The sequence below is a fragment of the Tasmannia lanceolata genome, unplaced genomic scaffold (assembly GCF_043159265.1).
Source record: "Tasmannia lanceolata isolate RefF3 unplaced genomic scaffold, GAP_Taslan_0.1 ptg000002l, whole genome shotgun sequence".
Classification (NCBI taxonomy): Eukaryota; Viridiplantae; Streptophyta; class Magnoliopsida; order Canellales; family Winteraceae; genus Tasmannia; species Tasmannia lanceolata.
The window spans coordinates 40443036-40452379 of NW_027518679.1; positions in this window are offsets into that span (position 1 = coordinate 40443036).

Sequence of the window (9344 nt, forward strand, 5' to 3'; positions counted from 1 at the left end):
TTTTCTTTTAATAAGAGACCTTTACTTGCATTCTGCATTTCCTAGCATCTTTCAACGGGTTTGTTGGTGGTGTTGAATGATATGCATATATGGTATCACTATACCTTTTGCAAAATCAAAAGGACTAGACTAAACCTTTTTTTTTCCTTTTAATAAGAGACCTTTACTTGCATTATGCATTTCCTAGAATCTTTCAACGGGTTTGTTGGTGGTGTTGAATGATATGCATATATGTGTGGACCCCGATCTTGAGAGAGGGGCGGCGGGGGACGAGCCCCACACGCTAATCTCTGGATCATCCACGTGAATGGAGAGCTCTACCAAGGAACTCTCGAAAGACGTGCCTCTCACAGCATGAGTGGCGATAAAAGGTGAGATACCTCTCGATTCGGGGACTAGCCCAAATTCGAGGCGTACCTTAAACAAAGAAGAGTCGCCATCCAAGGAAGTGGGCCAAGGATCCCATACTATACTCTGTTGCAACGGATAACCAGAGATATAAAAGAAGGTTCGTGCCTAGTTACGAATTCGGAAGGTCCAAAGAGCACCTCGTCCGCCCAAGTGCAAGCACCTGGTCGCTTATGCCATTTATTATTAATTTTGAAGAGTTTTGGGCAAAAGTCATATGAAATGGGAACGAAGATCTCCGAGAAGACGTCTATCTAATCATGCATGTCTCGGAGATGATTAATAAGCACACATAAAAAGAAATGAAAGAAGTGTCGCCTAAGAATAACTAGGTTATGAGTGTCATACATAATTGGTGTCTGAGTTCTGGTGTGCAAACACATGCATGCTACAGCTAAAGGTATAGGATCTGTACATGAAAGTAAGAAAACACAGCAAAACACACAACACAATTCAATTCTATACATGACTGGACAAAATGAGTCCTAACTCTAATGCAACCTGACTCGGACCAAGATGGTCGTCCATCCCAGCTGCTCTACGTATCCCGGCCTCGGGAAGAATCGGAGTCAACGTAGTTCGATGACCTATTCTAAACTACGATGCTTAACCATCTAGAACCGCTATCCTAGACTCGATCCACTAGACTCGACTGATTTTTAAAGCTTTTTTATACGATTGCTTAAATTCAAATGAATTGTAATTTTTAGGACTCTCTATATGCCCTAACTAATGCAAGTTAGTTAGCCTTAAGCTAATGCAGGTGGACCCTACATCTTATGTGTAACTAGGCTGTGCATCCTAAAGAAAACCATGGGCTGACTATATGCTTCCTAGTCTAGCCATCGGTTCGACTAAATGTCTAACCGATCAACTTGAGGCCTCCTAACTCTAGGGACACTCACACGACAGGACATACCATATCAATACAAACAAGACAGACTCCTAACTCTAAAACAATCAAAACAGCTAAGACAAACTCCTAACTCTAGGGGAAGATCTTTTTTAAAAGGTTTTGAAGAATTTTTGTATTTTTGGAAGATTTGAAATGTTTATTTTTAAAGGTTTGGCTGGACTTGGGATGTGGATCCCAAGCTGCACTACGTACATCGTGGAAGAGGATCAAGCCAACGTAGTTCGGAAACAGATTTTCCTAGCTACTCTCCTAATGACTCAAGATTTTTAAGATTTTTGGTTTTTGAAATGTTTTTGTTATTTTTGACTCAAGAGGACAAATTCCTATCATCATAAGAGTATGACAGACTCCTGATATCCCGCAAAGGTTGGACAGCATCCTATTCTTTGCGGGAAAAAAAGACAGAATCACGACTCTGCAAGGGTTGGACAGCATCCTATACCTTGCAAAAGTGGATAAAAATCACATGATTTGATGAGAAGTTGGAAACAATCCTAACCCGTATGATGATAAGACTGACTCCTGAAAGAAGGATTGACTTTCTAGCTAAGGACAGACTCCTATGCTAATAGAAAAAAACTTACTCCTAGCGCACAACCCTAAGAGGGGAGTGCTAATGAGACTAGGCTAGTCTCCTAAAAGAAGAAGAGATAAAGAAGGGTACTAGTGAGACTGGGTAAGTCTCCTAAACACAGAGATGGGCTCCAAGTAACCTTATCACTGCCCCTGCAATGACATAAGGGTACGGTACCTAACAGACCAAGTCGGTCTTTAACCTAAAGAAGGTAATGCTTTAGCATGAGATTGAGTTAGTCTTCTCAGGATAAACTACTTTACTGAGACATACCCTGTCTCCCTAAAAGGTTTGACTTTTCTGCACAGGACATAACTTGTCTCCCTAAAGAGCAGGCTCAAGATATCTCTTTCATTGCCCTTGCAATGAATGGGAACCTAAGATTTAAGGAATGTACATCTAAAAGACTAGGCAAGTCTTTTAAACAAAAGAGGAGAATGCTACTTAGACTGGGCAAGTCCCCTAATGATGGGCTTGGGCTAACGCCTTCATCGCCCTGGCGATGATGAAGGGATATGATGACTAAGGGAACCTACAAGACTAGTCATTCAAAATAAATTTAATATACTCTGAGTATATATATAGAAGTACAGACATTAACAGAAATGGAATTTTATTATTATTATCATTATTGAAATTAAAGCTCATGATAAGATACATGCATTATAACAAATTTAGACAAAACAATACTTGATTCATATAATACTCGTAAAGTTCAATCAATATGGAATTAGTAATACTGACATTGGTATTATCTTATTTTCAAAAAGATGTCATTAGCGGCTTAAACAATTATCTGTACAAACAATTCTCATTTTCCCTACTTTAACAGATATTTCCAATTTATTCAAACAATGATACTAATTGTAGGCAAATATTATTTTATTTTCTTATTAAATATACAGCTAATGAAATATCAGAGTCTAAGTTGAGAATATATTAGCATGAACAAATGATATCCTATACTTATATACTTATCAATTTTACTCTAATCAACATAAATGTATACCAACTCATGAAAACGATCTATACTCAACTAACAGAGACATCTAACTATTACTACCACATTTTGTTTAGAGAAAAAAAAACAATTGTATAAAGGAAATAAAGATAAGTCCTTTCATAGCAAGCAGATATGCTAAAATACAGATGAATGACTTATGCAAAACTGAACTTGAGCCACACAAGGTCATGACCACAAAAAAAAATAATTGATCTAAATGAGATTAACAAACGCTATCGAACTATACAAGATAACACAAACAATATGAACATTTAGACTATGCTTTATATCAAATGTGAAATGAAAACTGAACCTGTGCAAATCGGAACATCAAATATGAAATGAAAATTTGGCAGCACCTGTGCAGATTGGAATACTAAATGTGACCTGAAAACCGAGCAGCACTTGTGCATATTGGGATATCTAATGTGAAATGAAAATTGGGCAGCACTTGTGCATATTGGAATATCTAATGTGAAATGAAAATTGGGCAGCACTTGTGCATATTGGAATATCTAATGTGAAATGAAAATTGGGTAGTACTTGTGCATATTGGAATATCTAATGTGAAATGAAAATTGGGCAGCATATTGGAATATCTAATGAAAATTGGGCAGCACTTGTGCATATTGGAATATCTAATGTGAAATGAAAATTGGGCAGCATTTGTGTATATTGGAATATCTAATGTGAAATGAAAATTGGGCAGCACTTGTGCATATTGGAATATCTAATGTGAAATTAAAATTGGGCAGCATATTGGAATATCTAATGAAGATTGGGCAGCACTTTAGACTTCAACATCTAAGAAAGTATTCTTACAACTATTCCTATTTCAAAGCTCAAATATTCAATGACGAACCTTAAATTACACATTCTGATACCCATAGAGAATGATTCTATATATTTTATATACATCATATATTCTAAAATATTCCAAGCCCAAAATTACAAATCATAATTACGAACCTGTATGACAGCAACTATAGGCTTTTTAATAGTTACAAATCATAATTACAAAGGGCAGAAAACTATGGACAGCAGCTATGAGTCATTATAAATCATTATAAATCACAATGACAAAGTGCAAAAACTATGGACAGCAGCTGTGAGCCTTGTAAACCATTATAAATTATAATGACAAAGTGAAAAAACTAATGGGCAGCAGCTATTGACAAAGTGCAAAACTATGGGCAGCAGCTATGAGCCTTGTGAACCATTATAAATTATAATGACAAAGTGCAAAAAACTAATGAGTAGCAGCTATTGACAAAGTGCAAAACTATGGGCAGCAGCTATGAGCCTTGTGAACCATTATAAATTATAATGACAAAGTGCAAAAACTAATGAGTAGCAGCTATTGACAAAGTGCAAAACTATGGACAGCAAATAATGTGCAACTGTAGACAGCAGTTATATGTTTTGAACTGAACCAATGACACAAATGCAGATCATACAACTTTTAAGACAGCAGTAGTGCAGTGATGGACAGCAATTGTGCAGTGATGGAAAGTAGTTATGTAGATTCAATATAATCCAAAAGGTACATGGTTTCAACAAGCTGTATTTATGAATTTCACAAAACATGGTTGAGCAGCTATTAATGTCTACAAAAACATTAAAACTAATTGAATATTATCACCGAAACATGGCTACATGGCATCAAATAATGAGATGAAATTTGTTGGGTTGCCATTATCAAAATGAGGATATGGCTGCTACTATCATAAGGATGTGGAGGTTACAAAGATCAAAATGAGATCAAGAATGTTAACACACAAGTGGTAAAAGGAGGTGTACATTTATCAAAGTGTGTGTGGGCTACCATTAACAAAAGAGTGTGGGCTGCCATGGATCCCACCATATTTGAATCAACAAATGAAGGGCTGCTATTAAATGCATGAGGTTGTGACTAAAAAAAATGAGCAAATATCTAAGGTTGTTCCTCTATCAAATATCATCCTTTTACCATATTATTCTTAGCCACTTGCAAACTATTTAACCAAATTTACAGCCCTAGCATTTTCCTTATTAACACACTTAACCCATATAGAATTTATTAACAAGTTTATGATATCATCTTGTGCAACTATTAATACATGCAATGTCTATAATGAAAAGGGAAATTGAACTCGTGCAACCATCGTAAGATTTTCCAAGGCCAAATGACTGAATATTAACATCTCAAAACAGGGACAGCACTATGGACTAACTCTTGTGTTAAAACAGGGACAACACAGCTCTTGTGTTAAAACAGGGACAACACAGCTCTTGTGTTAAAAATAGGGAACATAACCATGGCTGATTTGTAGACAAAATTGTGTCAAAACTGAGGCCAAATCATGGACAGAATTTGTGTTCAAACAAGAACGAAATCATGGACATAATCTGTGTAAAAACAAAGGCTGGTTCATGGACAGAATTTTATGTCAAAAACTGAGCTGAATTATGAACAGAATTTGTATTAAAACTTGGTTGAATTATGAACAGAAATGTGCTAAAACTGGGTTGAATCGTGAGCAAAATATGCCAAAACTGGGGCTGATTTAAAAAATTTAACATTCCAACAGTACATAGGGGTTTCATATCATCATTTTCAGGACCAAATAAATATGAACTACTTACTGTCATCCACAACATATCCCTAAGAATAGAAATGACAACACATTTGAGACCTGAACTTGATCAATCTTAAAAGAAAATTGAATCGAAGTAAATCTGGATTATCATCATCATCCAAACAAGCATATGAATATCTCAATTTCAAGCTCTTTATTATTATTCCAGTTTCTATTCGACAGCCTTGATTCCTTTACTCAGATCAGGACAAATATATGAAACATGCACTTATCATCTTTGAATCTAAAACTTAAGAAATAAAATAATCACATCTAAAAAATGATCTTCGCAAACCTAATTTCTAGCTAAAATATATTTTTTTGATCAAACAAACTATAACTCATTCAGAAAAATAGAAATTCTATCACCTAATAAACATTCATTCATCACACAGCAAAATACAGGATTAAACTCAAGAGTAAGAAACTAAGAATAAAAATAAATACCTTTAGAAAATATCATATCACTTTTCTTCTCTTTCTAATCTCGGATGATCTAAATCTCTTCCTGCAGCCTCGCCAAAGTAAAAGATCTGCACTTTCCACACCTTATTCTGCTTCTTTTTTTTTTAAACGATGATTCTTCGATCGAAATTACAGAGATTCAATTCATTCTCCTCTCTTTTCGCAGATCAGGTCAAATCGGAAAAATGACCGGAGAAATCAAAGATCGCCGGAGAAGAAAGGGTTTCAAAAGTAGATCTAGGATTTCTAGTTTCAGGAAAAGGTTTGAGGCTGAGAAAAACAGATCTAGGAGTATTAAAGCTCTGCACAGATGAGATTTTATCAAATGATGAAAGAAAGAAGACGGCTGGAGTGTAGCCGGAGCTCAATCGGAGAAAAAGAAAAGGCGATTACGTTAGGGTTTAGGCACAGATCTCCTCTCTCTCTCAGATTTCAGATTTTTTTTTCTCTCCGTAGCTTCAGATCGAAAATGAAAGAGTGCAATGGCTAGTCAGAGGAATGAGCGGATTCCGGCAATGATTTACCGGAGAAGATGATCGGCTGGGGTTTGGGGAAAAGGAAAAGAGAAAAAAAAAATTTCTTATTCTCTCGATCTCTGCCAATTTTTTTTTTTTAACAAAAGGATTAAAAAATGATATTTATAGTAATTTTCAAAAGTTGATATCGGTACCCCATTTTGATAAAGCGCGCGGAAAATTGATTTGCGCGCGGAAATTTTTGATGAACGGGCGGTTTCTTTCATCTCATATAGCCCAAGCTCAACCCTATTCAGGATGATTCGCCCCCCTTTTTCCGGTTCACGCTACGACCTTGCTTTGGTTCGATCGCTAGGCAAACGCGCTCAGATTCTGACGAAATTTTGTGAGGATCTTGGTGGGATCCTAAGCTAGCTTAGGGTGAAGTTTGGGGCCTTACCTCGTTGATTTGATGGGATTTTTCATGAAAACGGGAGGTTTAGGGCACGGTCAAAATGAGGTGTCTACAATATGGTATCACTATACCTTTTGCATCCCTTTGTTTTATTTTGCCTTGATAATTGGTTGACATGGCTATTTTATTTAGAATGATCGCCTCCATATCTCTTTGATTGCACGCTATTTGTGTTGCGGGGTTCCACGTTAAAGCAAAATAGTCCCACATCGGAAAAGTATAATGACGTGGATGGGCTTATAAGGGAATGGGTTCCCTCCCCTTAACAGCTAGCTTTTGAGGGCAAGTTCTAACCGGGTCCCAACAAGTGGTATCAGAGCCAGGCACGTGGTAACCCCGGTTTAGCCTCCGAGGATGGAAATATCCCTCGGGGAAGATCTCGGTAGCCCCAGTAAGCTTCCGAGGATGGAAAAATCCCTCGGGGAAGATCTCGTAGTTCCCACGTTGCCTCCGCATGGAAGGGCAAGATTGTCCACGGTGCTTCCACGTGGAGGGGGAGATTGTTGGAGGGTTCCACGTGAAATCAAAATAGTCCCACATCGGAAAAGTGTAACGACATGGATGGGCTTATAAGGGAATGGGTTCCCTCCCCTTAAGAGCTAGCTTTTGAGGGCGAGTTCTACGCGGGTCCCAACAATTTGAACTTCGCTTAGGTAAAAAAAATCGTAAAACACAATGTATTAAAAATCACTTGATGGTTTTGGATGAGCCAAAACATCCTTTTTAACTTACAAGGATTTTCTGACTTGCTATGGATTTCAGTAGTTTTATTTATCATTTTTCAAACTTGGTTTGTGCAAAACTACATTATTTAGAATCATTGGGAGGGGGACTTTGGCCATGACCAGGGGCGGAACTACGTATAGCGCCCCCCCCCCCCCCCCCTAAAGATTTGCAAAATCATTAAAATAACTATTATTTTATAGTTTCCCGTGGGATTTAAAAACTCACGATTTGGGTCAAAAGCGTTAAAGTTGCCAAAAAAGGTGGGGCGCAACTTAAATCCCAAGGGGTGAAAATATCAATTCCCCATCTCCTTATGTTACAAAAACTCCCGTAGAAAGCTTCCTTTTTAGGACAGTTCTCTGAAATTGGAAAGGGAAGTGAATATTCACCCCATTTAAGGGGACCTCCATATACTCTCTATTTCTAAACAAATTCTTAGAGACCTCCACTCCATATATATTTTTTGAGAAATTTTTCTGCTCCCCTATTCGGCTTTTCCTTTTATGTTAGGGTTTGTGCGAAAAAATTGGTTCAGTTGGGCGGAAGAAGAAGAAGAAGAAGAAGAAGAAGGAGAAAAGGTTAGTATTATTCTTTTCTTTTTCCCTCGGTATTTCTAAAAAAATTTATTATTTTAGTTCTTTTTATTTCATTCTTTTTAGGGTATATATGTTAATGCTCTTGTTTTGCTAGGGTTCTTTCCTCTTCAGCTCTTCTCTTCTGATTTTTATTTTTAGAGGGAGAAGGGGAGAGATTTGAGACTTGAGAGGGGCAGAGGGCCGATTGAGATTAGTTTTTTTTAGAGTTCTTTCCTCTTCTGATTTCTGTATTTTTAGAGCGAGAAGGAGAAAATTTTCAGAATTGAGAGGGCTGTGGTGATTGAGGGATAATGGAGATGTTCTACCAAATTTGATGGGTCACCATGACACCATTGCGCAGCATTAAACAGTGAACTTTGATTAAGAAAAACCCTAAGCAACAAATAAGAAAAATGCCCTTAGGCCTAAGCCATAGAGAATCCAGTATAATTCAAGCAATGGCATAGAGAATTCCCTCTCTAGAGAATTCAATTACCTGGATCTTAAATGCCCTGAGCCATAAATATTCGCCATTAGAACAAGAAATACCCCTTTTCAGAATAAGAAAACCTAGAAAGAAGAAGATGAAGAAAACTGAGATGTTTAAACAAGAAAACTTAGTTTGTGTATGGGTTGATACGTTGAGTTATGAGTTATAAAAGGAGTCCTCTAGATGCCTAGATCGTTTAGAAGTTTTATATTTGCACAACCATGATTTAATAATTGTGCAAAGTCAGCTCATCATTTACATTGATTCCACTATCTATATTTCTATCTCTACTTCTCACAATCTTGACTCTTGAGGTGTCCTATTATCAATCTTCTTATTTATAAGATTAGTGGTTTATAAAATCCTTGAAAAATATTATACTAATTGATAGATAAAATTTTCAGGTTGTTTATTAATCCATATTCACTCCTCAAAATTATAAGTTGAATCATGGGCAAACCAAAAACTATTGATGCATTCTTCAAAAAAAAGAATGTTAATGATTCAGAAGTCAGCACACCTTCTCCATTAAATTCTGACATGTCAAATGTTGAGCAATGTCCTTCTAAGTGACCAAGAACCCATCTTGAAGAGGTTGATACCACTTCCTTAGAACGTGATCCAGGATTGCGTCATCAA